General features: G+C 48.9%; 2 long non-coding RNA genes across 2 annotated transcripts; both read right to left on the reverse strand.

The window, feature by feature from the left end:
* Positions 1-5,644: 5,644 nt before the first annotated feature.
* On the reverse strand, positions 5,645-8,304 carry LOC142085546 (uncharacterized). The gene is made up of 3 exons (XR_012674761.1): positions 8,187-8,304; positions 6,887-6,972; positions 5,645-6,257 (listed from the first exon to the last, which is right to left on the reverse strand). It is a non-coding gene; the product is annotated as an uncharacterized LOC142085546 (long non-coding RNA).
* A 2,598-nt stretch (positions 8,305-10,902) lies between these two features.
* LOC142085544 (uncharacterized) lies at positions 10,903-13,135 on the reverse strand. The gene is made up of 3 exons (XR_012674759.1): positions 13,010-13,135; positions 12,374-12,478; positions 10,903-11,174 (listed from the first exon to the last, which is right to left on the reverse strand). It is a non-coding gene; the product is annotated as an uncharacterized LOC142085544 (long non-coding RNA).
* Between the last annotated feature and the right edge of the window lie 973 nt (positions 13,136-14,108).

Genomic DNA, 14,108 nt, shown 5'->3' on the forward strand with positions numbered 1-14,108 from the left:
TTTCAATTCGACACAGGAAAATGCATTTTGTCACTCCTCTGCCACTATGTGCAAGACTTTGAAAGATGGCATTGCTCGTAGAAAGATCTGACATCAGTGGGGTTACTTTCTGTGCTAGGGACTTGCTTGTTTTCATCAAGTTACAATCGGGAAAAGGGAAGACTTGCCCTGATAATCCAATTCAAGACTCTGGAGGGAAAGGAAGGTAGCCCGAGGCACAGAAATCAGAGTGTGGGTTTGTTGGACTTTCAGCAAAGTAAGCAGGGGAACAGACTATTTTCCAAAACTGTTTCTTGCGATGGCAGTGTCAGGCTTCCCCCGATGTTTCTGTGTTGGAGGTTAGAGCTGGTTGTCCTGGGTGCTCCTGTACAGAACTCGACTTTTCAAATAGGCTTTCAGGCAACAATATCATCTCATCTCTTTTCAAATGTCATTTCCCTGCAGTCATTGCCGAGGGAATGGCTCCGCCACAAAGGATCCTCTGTCCCCCGGAGAAGATTTGCATGGAGTGGCAGCAAAGACAGAGAGCTGGAGCAGGACTCCATAACCTGGGCAATACCTGCTTCCTCAACTCCGTCCTGCAGTGCCTGACGTACACTCCCCCTCTGGCCAACTACCTGCTCTCTCGTGCGCACGGCCAGTCGTGTGAGTACTTTTATGAACCTCTCCTTGTAAATTTGTCGGGCACTTCCCAAGGATTCCCAGAATCTGGAATTTGATTTAGGAGAAAAGCATCCCGTCTTTGTCAGCCCCCCGAGCTGGTGTTCTTTGAACTCTCAAGCTAGAAGCCTCTTGTCCTACCCCGGTGTGTTCATCTTCAGAAAGGCACCGCTTTCTAGCCCCGGGTCTCGGGCCCTTTTCCTGCACGTTAAACTCTCTTTGCTTATGGCACAGAAAACTTCTGTCAGTTAAGCATCCCTCTGAAGACAGTTTTCTATGCACTAAAATGTCCCGGGCTTGTTGGCACATTGGCACCTTGGCAGAAGAGTGGAGACTGTTCTTGTAACTTCAAGATCTCCATTAGGTTTGCCATTGCTATGGTACTTTGCTAACCTGAGAAGCTTGCTTCCCTCCCTCCCTCTTCAGGTCGTCAGCAAGGCTTCTGCATGATGTGCATAATGGAAGCGCACGTTAACGAGGTCCTGCATTCTTCAGCCAGTGCCATCCAACCTAAGGCTGTCATCCGGGTCCTCAGAAGTAAGTCATTTCAGGTGCTTTTACACGTTTCTTCCCTTCTTGTCAGAGAGAACTATTAACAACTTCTGTCTTAGGAATAGGAGAACATTTCCAGCCTGGCATGCAGGAAGATGCCCACGAGTTCTTAAGCTACACTATCAATGCCATGCAGAGAGCTCGTCCGAGTGGAAGCAGCGAGTAAGCACAAGCAAATTACCTTTGCAATGTTCCTGAGCCCTCTGGACTCCTTGATGTTCTCCCATCAAGGAAACCCTATGCCCAGAGTTTTCACACAAAGCAAAACTCTTGGAGGAGATAACTCTCTGCCTTACGATTTGTTTCCAGCTTGGGCATCTCTTCTCAAGAAACTACCATCGTCCATCAAATATTTGGGGGCTTTCTGAGATCCAGAGGTACTTTTTAAAAATATTACCGTCCTTAGAATGATCTCTGGCTCCTTCTCTCTTTGTCGTAAACAAACTTCTACTTTCTAGCATGCAGCAGTATGTCCAGTGCCTCTAAAGTAGTATGTGTTGGTTGTTGAAACGGGCAGAGTTAGTCTCCTTCCCAACCTGAGAAGCATTTCTCTTTGCCTTCCAGTAACGTGCTTGAGCTGCAAAGCCGTTTCCGACACCTACGAAGCATTCCTTGATATTCCTTTGGATATCAAGGTAAGATGGTTTGAAATTGTGGTGCACAATGTTTCAAGACCCCTGCAGGGGGCCTAGTTTATCTCCAGTAAGCTCCGTTGATTTAAAACTGTGGGCTGTTACCACGCAAGAGCTTGGTGCTGGATGGGGAGGGAACCGGGCTTCTGTGCTCCTTCGGTGGAAGTCCTGTAAACGGCCGCCCCGTGCTGGGTGTCAGCTGGCAGAGAGTAAGGATGGCATCTACAGCCCTGATGACACTGCCATACCACCCTGCTTTGGACTACCTCAATTCGCCTCTGATTGCTGCTCGGATGGCTTTGATTGCTTTTGCCATTTTTGACCATGCGTACCACAGGCAACTCTGGTACCGCCCAGGGGTAGCTCTTTCTTGGGATAACGCTGGCACCACACGGGTAGCTATTTCTTGGGATTTTGGGTTTCCAGGAGCTTAGCGCTCTCCTTTCTTTCTCATCCAGGCAGCCTCATCTGTCACTGAAGCTCTGGAAGACTTTTTCAAACCTGAGCAGTTGGATGGTGAAAATGGCTATAAATGTAGCAAGTAAGATTATTACTAATGACATCTTCATAGTAGATACTGGGTTACGGTATTGCGTGTCCAGGAGCCCTAGTTACATTTTGACTTAATTGAGAAACACAGTCATGAGACAGCTTGGGTTTTTTCTTTTTTTTTCTTTCCCATACAACTAATCCACCCGAGTCATCCGGAACTTGGAAAATAATGCACTTGTTTCTAACACGGGTAATTTTTTTCCCTTCTGCCTGGATATTTGGAAAGCTTTGATGAGAATTTTCTTCCTGGCATTGTCTGCCCTGGAGGTGGTCAACCTTCCTAGCTATGAAGTTGCCCACTGACCTACCCCCATGGCCAGAAGGGAGAAGACACGTCCCATACGCAGCGGTGAGCTGAAGCGAGGAAGAGCTCTGGACAGTGATTTGGCAACAGCAGCTGCCTCGAGAAAGCAATCAACAGTTTCATTTCCAAGGCTTTTTGGATGCTTGCGTCTCTGTCCAGGAGACCTCAGTCCTCGGAGCAATAGCAGCCTCTGCCGGCTCTCTGAACAGTGTCGTTCCTAGTTCTTGTAAAGACTGTAGACTGCTGCTCTCCAAAGTGAGCCACCCTAGACCGAAGCTACCTTCCGTGAGAGCGTACGGACTTAAGGGGTCTGAAATGCAAACCTGCGCATACGATAGTTGGGCAAAACAAGCCTTTACGCAACCATACGTGGATGGGGGGTGAAGCGGGGAGAAGATTGGTTGCAACAGTTGGGTCTGTGCTTGTTTTCAAGGTGTGAACAGCTGGCCACTGCGTCCAAGAGGCTTGCGATACATCGCTCCTCCAATGTCCTGACAGTGTGCTTGAAGAGATTCGATCCTTTCTCTGGCAGAAAGATTAGCAAGGTATGTATACAAGTGCACTGCAACTTTGTCTGCTTGGAAGGAGACCTTTCCCGAAGGAGAACCCTTTTTTGGAAGTTGTTAACGTCTGCACACGATGGCTATCGAGTGCAGCTGCCTAAGAAAAATCAATGCAATAGCTGTGGTAGCTGTGCCTTGCTCTTTCCCTTGTGGCAAGAGGAGAGTTCCAATGCGAAGATAAGCACTCCGCTGTGCTCATAAAGAGCTGGTTTGGCCGAGAACAGTTTTCTGTCACTTCAATGACGAAATGGCAACGCCTGTTTTTGATGAACCGAGAAGATCTATTTCTATACCTCTAGCCTGTGTTTGGTGGCAAGGTTTCCTCAGGCTGCTTCCTAAAGACTCTCAGGATAACTTTTAGTCTTCTCGGTCTCTCTTTAGCTTGTGCAGTATCCGGAATATTTGGACCTTGGTGCATACATGTCTCAAGTTTCTGGAGAACCACTCCTCTACTCCTTGTATGCTGTCCTGGTACATGAAGGTTCCAGCTGTCAGGCAGGACACTATTACTGCTTCGTGAAGGTAAAAGTCAACTCTGCGATTTGCGTTGGCGCATGGTGTCCTTCAGTGGTGTTCTCTCTGTGTTTTTGTTTTAAAAATCCTGCAGTTCATCTAAAGATAGCGTTGCCTTTCTTTGCAGGCCGGCGATGGACGGTGGTACAAGATGAATGATGACTCTGTAGGTCTTTGTGACATCAAGACGGTTCTCCGCCAGCGTCCGTATTTACTCTTCTACGCCAGGTAATAAAAAGTGTGGAAGGGTGTTCCGAATACACTCCCTCTCCTGTTACTGATCGTGGTGGTGGTGTTCTCCTGTGGTGGGTTTTGCTTTCTGTCCTAGGAGAGAATGACTGTTTGTCTAGTTAAGTTCTGTCTGTTCTGCAGTTTGCCCGCTCCTTTCTTCTCCCTCCTTGTCTGGCACTAAACTCTTGCGCTGGTGTAAGTTGCTGGCTGTCTGCTCTCTGAGACTGGCTAGCTGCGAAAAGAGGCGAAATGGAGGTCCGAGAGGGTATAAAGATGAGTTACTGCTCTGAAAGGGACAGACGTGGCTGGAAGACCGTGATCTCATTTCCAGCTTCTAGTGCTGGTTCAGGCTTCTGCGTGTCACACCAAGTGCTGCCAGACAATGAAAGGATGAGACTGAAGGCACGAGGAGGCTGCGAGAACAACCCTAGACTAAGATCACTGTTGTTTCTCCAGGCACCATGATCTGAGCCCTGGAGCAGGTGCTGAATGCCAAGAGACAAAGAGCACTTGTGGGGCAAAGCTGGACCAAGTGCAGAAGAGTCCATTTTCTGGCGTCACCGTGGGACTGAGGAATCAAGAAGGTGGAGAAAATATGCAGAGGACCCAAAGGAAGAGACAAGCACGGGACTCTGCAGGAACTCCCCCTCAGCGCTGCGGCAGGAAGAGAGCGCGCTCTGACTCTGAGCAGGGGGGGAAGCTGAACAGAAGCCAACCAGACTGTCGCCTCCCAGCCCGAGGCGCACTCGCCACGCAGAAACGCAGAAGCGCGCTCACCGTCAGCCGGCGCCTGGCAGTGGGAACCTGTGCAGCTCTTCCCACAGGGAAAGAAACAGCCCCCGTGAATGGCAGAAGCTCCAGAGGGGAAAGCGTGCACGGCTTGAGCGGCCACAGAGCAGACACGCAGCCTGGCTCGGTAGGTGAGCAGCAGCCGGGGAAATACTCGCTTGGACAACGTGCGCTCCCACCAGTGCCGGTTCACCCAGAGCCTGCAGGCTCTGGCCAGGCACCTGGAAAACAAACGTGCAGAAAGAGGAAACACGCCAGTGCAGAGAGGGATGAAAGTGCACCCAAAAGAAAGCGGTGAAAGGCAGAAGCGAGCATTCTGGTGATGCAGAATTGAAAAAGAAATGCAAGAAAGTGAAGAAGAAAAAGAATTCCAGAGAGAACTCCGGAGAGGAGGACTAAAATTAAGCATTTCCAGCATCACCAGCAAATGTTGCCTCACTCTTTGCCACGTGTTTCAGGTGCATGGCTTATGGACAGAAGCGTTCAGTACTTGTGACGGAGCTTGCCATCACAACCTGCAATTTACCATCAAAGGCCGCAGACAAACATTATCATAAGAATGCTAATCATCAAACTTGACGTTTAGGATCGAAACAATAAAATTGCATCATAACCAAACCCAGTCCTAAGTGGTGCTTCTGATTTCTGTAGAGAGTTTGACCATGTGAGAAAGAACAGAGGGCTTTGGGGTTTTTTTGAAATTTTTTAACTCGAGACTTCCTTCATGAAAGCACCCGTGTGATCCAGAAGGGTGGAAGCTTTCTACACCTACTGAGCATATTAAATTAGCACGCAGAGATCTCAGGGAAAAAAAATGACCGGGAACAGAGCATCTTCAGCGCTGCTCGATTAGAGGCTCGCGTCGCCTTTGTGTGATTCATGTTGTCTTCTCCAGCTACTCCGCCACCAGTAACATGACAAGCACCTGAAAAAGCAACGGGCTAGTTCCTGCCACGAATGACATCACAGGCACCTAAGCAGGCCATGCGTCTTTTCCTATCCAGCTGCTACTCAGTCACAAGTGATATCACCCGCATCTGCACAAGTGATTTAAAAACTCCTACCCTATCCATTGCTCAGCAGCAAGTGACACCACAAGTACCTGCAGCAGAAGCCAGGTTCCTGCTCCTTCCCCGTCAGCTGCTCAGCCACCAGTGTCTTCACAAGGACCTGCACCCTCACTTTCCACATGCCATCTTTGTCACCTCCATCTCTACCTTGTCTCCTCTCTCTCCGGGCTCTTCTCTCTGCCAGGCACTTTCCTCAGTCACTCCATGACCTCCCAAGGCCTTTTCCTGTTATTGTGCTTCTGTGGCAGATGTTACCTTGAAAGCACTGTCCCAGCCACGTGACCTGCACCTATTTCTCTTCTCCCTCTGCTTCGTGCTCTGGCTGTTTGATGCATTTTTTGACCTCGGAGGCCCTTGTACCCTGGCTCCCTCCTGCTGTTAAACCCTGCTCCTGCAAGAGAAGGGGCAATCAGTCAGTGTCTCCTCCATGGCATCTTACCTGCATCTCTCTGACATGCACATCTGGTGGGAACTGTCACCATCAGCCCCAGCTGTGCGTGAAGTCTTCTCCTGGCACAGGCGCAGCTCTGGGTGTGCTTGCTGTGGAACACGGCTCCTGAAGGAGAAGAGCAAAACTCCAAGTTGCTCCTGGGCAACGTCCTGCTGGGAGAGCTGATTTGAAGGCAGGTGTGCTGCAGGTCCTGAGGCTGGTCCAGGGGTGCTCCCTGTCCCCCAGCTCGGCCACAGCTCCCACATCTGGCTCCTTCCAGCAGGATTCTGGAAAGCCCGTTCCCAGCTGTGAGCGCCAGGCCAAGGGCACGGGGCAGAAACAGCCCCCACCCCCGAGGGCCCCAGCCCCCAACTGGCCTCTGCCCCCAAACTACTGAAACTTCCAAACAGGCTCTCCCTCTAACTGAATTACCTTCAGTTTTCAGAAAAGAAACTGTATGCTTTCCCTTATACCCTCAGACTACCGCAGGAATTAGCTGTATATTATCTGTATACTGTAATTCTGTAATGACCACCAACCTGAAAACCCCCCAAAGCATGGATGAGAAGCATCACTAACTACGCACCCACCTCTTAGTCCTCTTGCAGCAAGGAGCCAGTGCTCTGTGACCGAGCACTTCTGCATGGACACCTCTCTCTGACAGGAGACTGCCGGGCTGAAAACAAAACCAAAATCTTAAGTTGTCTTGGCTCCAGGGAAAGCAAAGAATTTTTGATACCGATACAAACAAGTTCAAGAGAAAGCAGGATAGTGGAAAAGGCGGAAAATGTGATGTGTCTCACCCACCTTTAATTTCAGAGGAGGTTTCAAGGGTGGTTTTTTTTTCTCACTGCACAGCACAGGTGAGGAAGCACACACCTGCCTTTTAAGGAGAACTGAAAAGAGTAAGACTATCAAGTCCGTGCAATTACTCTTCTTTGCAGGATACATGACTCCTTTTTTTACATCTCAGTGGAGAGCTTTAATTTACTACCACTAAGTTCTGATATGGAAACAGCAAAACGTTCTCTGTAAATTTTTGAAAAGAATAGTAGACTGTTCATATAAACTGTAAATTACTTGTTTCCACTGTCAAAGGTTATAACGCTTTTGAGTATCTTTGCCATCTTCATCTTCTTTGCCAAGACTTTCTTCTCATAACGCTGTAACTACAGTACCTCAACATAACATTAAACTCTTCAAATATCCTTGCAGATTCTATGAAATCCAAAATGCCCTACATGGATGCCTACAGGTTTTGCTATTACCATCACGTTTAAGCACCAATCGATCCTACCAAACCTACAACCTGCAAAACCTGGAGACCAATTTACGCAAGACACATGACGGAATTTACAAGCGGCACAGAGGAACATACGTATCCATCTTGTTCTGTCCTTGCCAGAACTGCTGGGTGACCTGTCATCAGCCTCAGTGACTAACAGCAGGCAGGACTCTCTCATCTGGCTTAGCTCAGATGCAGCTCCTAGGAAAACGGCTATTTCAGAAGTCAGGTCTTGTGATTTTGGGAAAGCGTTTCAAGGAAATGTTTTAAATACTCTAGAATGGTAAGACTAAGCATGGTAATCTCACTCCAAGTCCTAGCTCTGCCACAGATTACATGAGCAATAACAGGCAAGTACCCGTTATTACTATTACTATTACCCGTTATTACTATTACCTATTACCTGTTATTACTATTACTACCTTTGGTAGTTTTTTTCATGAAAGATGGTAAAAATGCAAAAAAACAGGGTATAATTATCTATCAGGTTCTCATCGTAATACCCCCTCGCATTAATAGCTGGACACCAGGTAAGGAGTGTATGTGCTCTGTTCACCTACCTACTCACTAAAACGAAGTAAATTTTAGTCCTTGGAAAGCACCACCTTTCTTTTTTCTTTTTTCTTTTTTCTCTTTTCATGAAAAGGGTGGCGCTGCTTTCTGAATTCAAGATGAGGTACATGGAGTACACAGACAGCTCACTACGTATCTGAACTCCCAAGTCAAGCTCAGAAGCAGGACGGATCATGGCACTGATCGGCTGCATACAGGCCACCTGAAAAAAACCACACACACACACAAAAGAGAAAACTTCTGAGCATGGACTGGAAGTCACTGGTTCAGGACTTCTAAGGAGGCCAGAAGATAACACAAAGCCGCAGCAGAAAAAAAGCAGTAAAGCCAAAGGCATTTCAGCCACACCAACCTCATCCCACTTCAAGCTCTCCAGCTCCTGAGTAAGATTTCAAGTGCCATGTCCACACAAACCTGAGGAACTAGGTACCTTCAGCGCCACCGAGGTTCCGCTCCCCAGGCCAGCCAAGAGGGGTTTGAATCGCTCCACCCCATCTGTTTCTGCTCTTCCAGCAAAAGTCTCCAGCACCTGTTCACAGCTGCAATGAGAGAGGATCAGCAGCTAACCCACAAGCCAGGGCAGGAGGGCGCACGTGCAGACCAATTACAAAATGAAGAGAAGAGCCAGAGGCAGAAGAGAGACTCCACAGAGAGGCCAGTCGAAAGCTCAAGAGCAGCAAAAGGCAGGATTTCTGTCACCACGTCCACGCCTTCGTGTTGAGGCAGAGGGTACACAGAACCTTCACTGCATCGATCATCAGACAAGGGACTTTGATATCAACAGCTCTCGCCAGGAGCAGCACCCCCTCTTTTGTACCCAGCGGTGTTTGATTCCAAACTGAAAAGAAAGGAAAGCTGGAATTCATGTCCGAGACTACGCCAGCTCTAAAGAAGAGTGAGATGGGAATGCCTCGTGATTGACAATGCTCTGAGGAATAACCATGAGAAAACACTTGTTCCAAAACCTTGTCCAAACCCCTATGTTACCCTTGTTTCGGACAGGGCACAGAGGAGTGACAAGGAAGGGAGCGATGCATCTCAAACCACACGCTGCCAGCAAGAGAAAGCCTTTCAGGGAAACTTAAGAAGCCTCAAAGGAACATGTGGACTTGGGAGGAAACAGAGACTCTCCGTTTACCCAAGGAGAGCGGGGAAGAGCACACAGAGGGACAAGGAAGCGCCCCAGCTCATTCACGGGAAAGGGAAAACAGGTGTCCACTGCACAGGAGTGTCAAATAATAAAAATTTTAGAAACCCACAGATACAGAGAAAGACAAATGGGAAGAAATACTGAAGGGCATCAAGCCCTCATACGTAAGTTAAGAGGCATAATCAGAGAGGAGCAGAGAAAGCCACAAAAGAGGGCAGAGCAGCCAAAGTCCCACAGGCCTGTACAAATACACGGAAAGTGTTTTGTAAGTCCCAGGAAAGTATGTGATGGTGATGGTACCAGGAAATGTACAGTAGGAGAAAAAGCAAAACAAGCAACGGGACGATATCAAGGATTTACTAAAGAGCAGGAAACTTCCAGCACTACTTTCCCTGCCCATTCCAGCAACTGCTCTGAGATAACTGGGCAGACACCGTGCAGCAGGAGCTGTGGCTGTGTGAGGTTGTCTCTACACACTGCACAAGGCTCTTACCTGCTTGTGCATAAAGCCTTCAGGCACTGGATGGTCTCTTGTCTGCATCTTGTACTATGTGACCTGCGAGGAAGAAAATCAGCGAGCTGACAAACTTATGGAACAAGACACCTCCTCTCTTTCCTCCAGAGCTCTTAGGTAAGGCGATGATGAGGCCCTCAGCACCCACAATCACACCAAGATTCCACCTTAATGGACTTTCAAAAGACGGTACGATAGGTTGTTTATGCAGGAAACCACCAGACTGAATTCCAATACAGCCAATATTCACACTGCTATCAATCGCCCCCCCTACTCACAAGAATCCCTCAGCTCAATCCCAAACACCTCCTCCCACCATCTCCATCTCAGAAGAGATCTTTAAGCCCCCAAGCAAACCACTGCCTCATCGCATCGTGAGCAACCTGCCCTGATCCTCTTTCTTCTTCCCTCCTGCCCTGGCCATACCACCCTGAGCTGGTATTTTGTTCCCCCCTCACACAACCAGACCACATACAGACACAGTACTAATCCTGCGTTTGAAAATGTCTGCGGTCACCAGGGACCAGTCTTCCCCAGCCTCACCACTGTGTCGTGGTGAGCATCACTGAGGTAGCCGTCATCCATTCTCCTTACACCCTGGGACCAGGATGGCCACCCCGCTGGACACACTGGGAGAACAATCACGTGGAGAGGAAAGGGGTTGCCATTGGACCGTGAAAAAGCCCAGGGCTGAACCAGGTTCTCCAGGCGCTACAGTTCTTGGCCTGACCCCAGGAGTAACCAGTCCTGAGGAGCCACGGGGCAAACTGCAAATACTATCTGTTGGTCAGTTATTGCAGTATGTTGGGTATGATTATACCCGTCAAATTCAAACTCAGTAGGAAGAGGAAGAACACAGGAAGGTTAAGAACACTTGAAACACAGATGGACGCAGAGCTCCATGTCTGTGGGGCTGCGCCAGGAGAGCCAGGAAGAGCGTGGAGCAGCAACGAGCCTTGTGGCTTTCTGGACACTATGACAGACACTCAGCAATGATGCCCACGCGATCAGCTGCTCACCCTGCAGCACCTTTTCCTCCTGGAGCCTTTTCAGGTCTCCAGCAGAGTGGCGAGGCCATCAGGACCGAAGCTCTGCACCCAGCTGTCAGGAACAGACAAAATCATCAGCACACACAAAAACCCCACGCACTTTTGCACGGCCTCCACCCTTCCTCACCTCTACTCAGCCATAGCGCAGTTCCCAAGGTCAAAGCTCCCAGTTTCTCATTGATAGCCCTGGTTTTGTCCAGCGTCCCAGCCCACACCCTTCCCCACCTCACCTGATGGGGCTGCTGCTCAACCTTGCTGCTCCAAGGGGCTCTTTACGGGAGCTGTCTGTGGGTTTACCCACGGGTACCTGAAAGAGCGAGCAGAGCCACGTCTGTCCCTCTTTTACAGGACGTCCTCTTTTGCCTTCAGCGTGGCTGTGCTGGTGTCACGCTGTACAGCACAGCACCTTCAAACCCATACTGCAAGCAAAGTATCCCTCTCTCTAGAAGACCCATTCTTCTCTTCCTACCGTTTACGTTTAACGACATGAGGTATTTAAATCCCATTTGCTGCTCTTCTGCCTACAAGAGGGCTAGCACTTCATTGTGTGTTCCAAGAAATCCATCTTACATTCTGCTTCCAAGAAACTGTCATTTGGGCCAGTTTATGGCTCCGGGTAAGAAGGCTAAAGCCAAGGAATTTCCCTAAAATCTTTACCTTGAACTAGCACAGCTACAAGTCCTGAGATGTCATAGATGCCCAAATCACTCAACCACTTTTTTTTTTTTAAACCAGAAGCTACCTTTGAAAATAATGAAGGAAGTGTAGCAATTTCCCTGTCAAGAGAAGAAGCTGGCACTTGTCCATCTCCTGGTATTCTGGCAATAAGTTTCTGTTGAACAGGAGGGTCTTCCTCGAGTATGATGAGTATCTTGAATTAGAAAGGAAGTCATACGCTTTTGTGAATGACTTCTGTTTGCTTTAGAGGAAGACAAGTTGCTGCACTATGCCTGTGTGTCTCAACATCGGCTCTGCATTTCAGAAACCGAACGTGGAAAATCCTTGGCTAATGATGCACTGAACCCTAAATCCCACTCTGGGGAGAAAAAAAAAAAAAGAAAAAGAAAAAAAGTATACACTTCTGGAAAAGTCAAAGTGAAACCACCTGCCTACCTGTGATGATATCCAGCATGAGCAGCTACTGAAAGGACTCAAAAGCTGTGACCCATAACGTCCCAGTCACATTTAAAGACAAAGCCCCAGACAAACCCCCACCTCTAGCCAAGACCTCCGACCCCTCTCCAATTCCAGGTCCCTGGCAGGCTGGCCTTATTCTGCTTCACGAACTGATAGCATTAGTTGCCTTTGCTGGGAAGCAGCAAGCCCCCTGAAAGAGATATACAGGGCCTGCCAGAATCAAGAGCAGGAAGGAAGGGCTGAGCTGGAACTCAAAAACTTCCGAATTTTTTGTTTAGAAGCCAGGCTGGAGTTTTTGTGCTGGAGCCTGTAGCACCTGCTCCCGAGGACCCCAGCACAGGGGCAGCAGCGAGGGTCAGAAATACTCACGGCACTGGATGTGTGCAGATAACAGGACACCATCTCCCTCTTGACCATAGTGTCTTTCTCCCGCAGAGGCTGCTGCTTCTTCTTGGTTAGGTTTGTATCCAGCTGCTGAAAAAAAGCACAGCAGTTTTTAAACACCCTTACTCTTGGAGCAGGGCTCAGCAAGCAAAACACCATTTAGGGGACAATCTATTACAAATGTGTGGTGGCAAATATGACTGCTATCAAGCTTATCCGATATTCATTGGATTTCAGTTCCATTAGAAAGCTAAAATCCACTGGGAGAGAAACCAGAGATACGGCTCGAACTAAAACCTGCTTTCAGCCTTTTGAGGCAAGTTTACTCTTCTCTTTTTTCTTTAAACTCTGTCCCAAGCAAATCAAGGAGGACCAGCCAGGAGGACCAGAAGTGTCCGAAACAAACCACTATTGAACAGCTCATTTTGATCTGAGAAAGAGCAGGCCAAATGATAAAAGCAGAGCCTCCTCAAAGAGGAGGTACATGCAAGCAGAAGAGGTGAAGCAGGCCAGTGGAAGACTTCAGAAATCATCTCCGCTCCTCTACTTGCTACAGAGGCGTTGCCACAGAAAAGTAGAAAATACTAGTGCACGGAGAGAGGGAATACGACGTTAGCTTACCAGCATCTGCTCACAGAGCGCCAGCACACGTCCCCCTGGTGCTTTCTGACGTGTCTGTCCCGAGGCAGAGATGCCCGTAGAGGCAGAGGAGGTGCTCGGACCTGGATCGGACTTTTCCCTTTTCTTCTTTACCCTCCTACTGGGGAATTGTCGCAGCTGGTGGGAGAAACAGAGGAAAAGTCAGCGATCACTCATGGCCTACATGCTATCCCAGAAGTCACAGCAGCATCCTGCCTGCACTCCTGCCGCTGGGTATCCCAGACACCCAGCGCTGGAGCAAGCGGCACTCAGTGTGGGCAGCTCAAGGGTCCTCGGCCTTTGGGCACCACCTGCACCAAGCAGGAGTTAGTGAGGACACTGCTGAAGTTTAAGGTCAGAGAGGATACCAATTCAACAGCTCCTTTGGAAACCACCAAAACCTGGTCAAATCCAAACAGTTTTGTAGTGCCCCCAGCTTTTGATTCATGCTCCGGTAAGACTGCCCATTAAACGGACACGAGGAGAGCAGAGCCAGAAGGGCACACTGCAGCCCATACCCAGGGAGCAAAAGTAGAGGATCCTAGGAAACTGAACAGCCTTTCACAAGGAACAGCTGCATGCAACAGGCATGTGGCACTAAGGGCTGAATTCCCTCCACAGGAAAGGGTTAGGGTAAGGTCTGCCCCGAGCAAGTAGGCACCCCGTGTACGACACCGTCTGCCAGGGAAACAGCCAGCACAAAACGGTGGTCGCAAGCAGAAGAAAACATGTGCAGGAAAAAAGATGCCACCAGTCTTCCTTCATCTGCCACGATGCTGCTTCAAAGCCTGCGAGAGAAGGCAAGGAGAAAGGGGGAAAAACAAATCAGGGACAAAAAATGCTTCAGACAGACGAGGACAAGGGGAATAAAGAAAAAAGAGGTAGGCAGTGATCACCCAGATTTTCCTTCCTATGCTTTCAGTCTGAACAGCGGTCAGAAATGCTGAGTTTCTGCATCCTGCATGTGGTGTCCGGTGCACGTTCCTCCAACATCAACATCTCCGAGCCCTGGGGCAGGTCAGAGCAATCCCAGCGATGGATCAAGTTCCTTTTCCCTCTCTCCTCAGCTGTCCCACACTAA

The sequence above is a fragment of the Calonectris borealis genome, chromosome 9 (assembly GCF_964195595.1).
Source record: "Calonectris borealis chromosome 9, bCalBor7.hap1.2, whole genome shotgun sequence".
NCBI classification, from domain to species: Eukaryota; Metazoa; Chordata; class Aves; order Procellariiformes; family Procellariidae; genus Calonectris; species Calonectris borealis.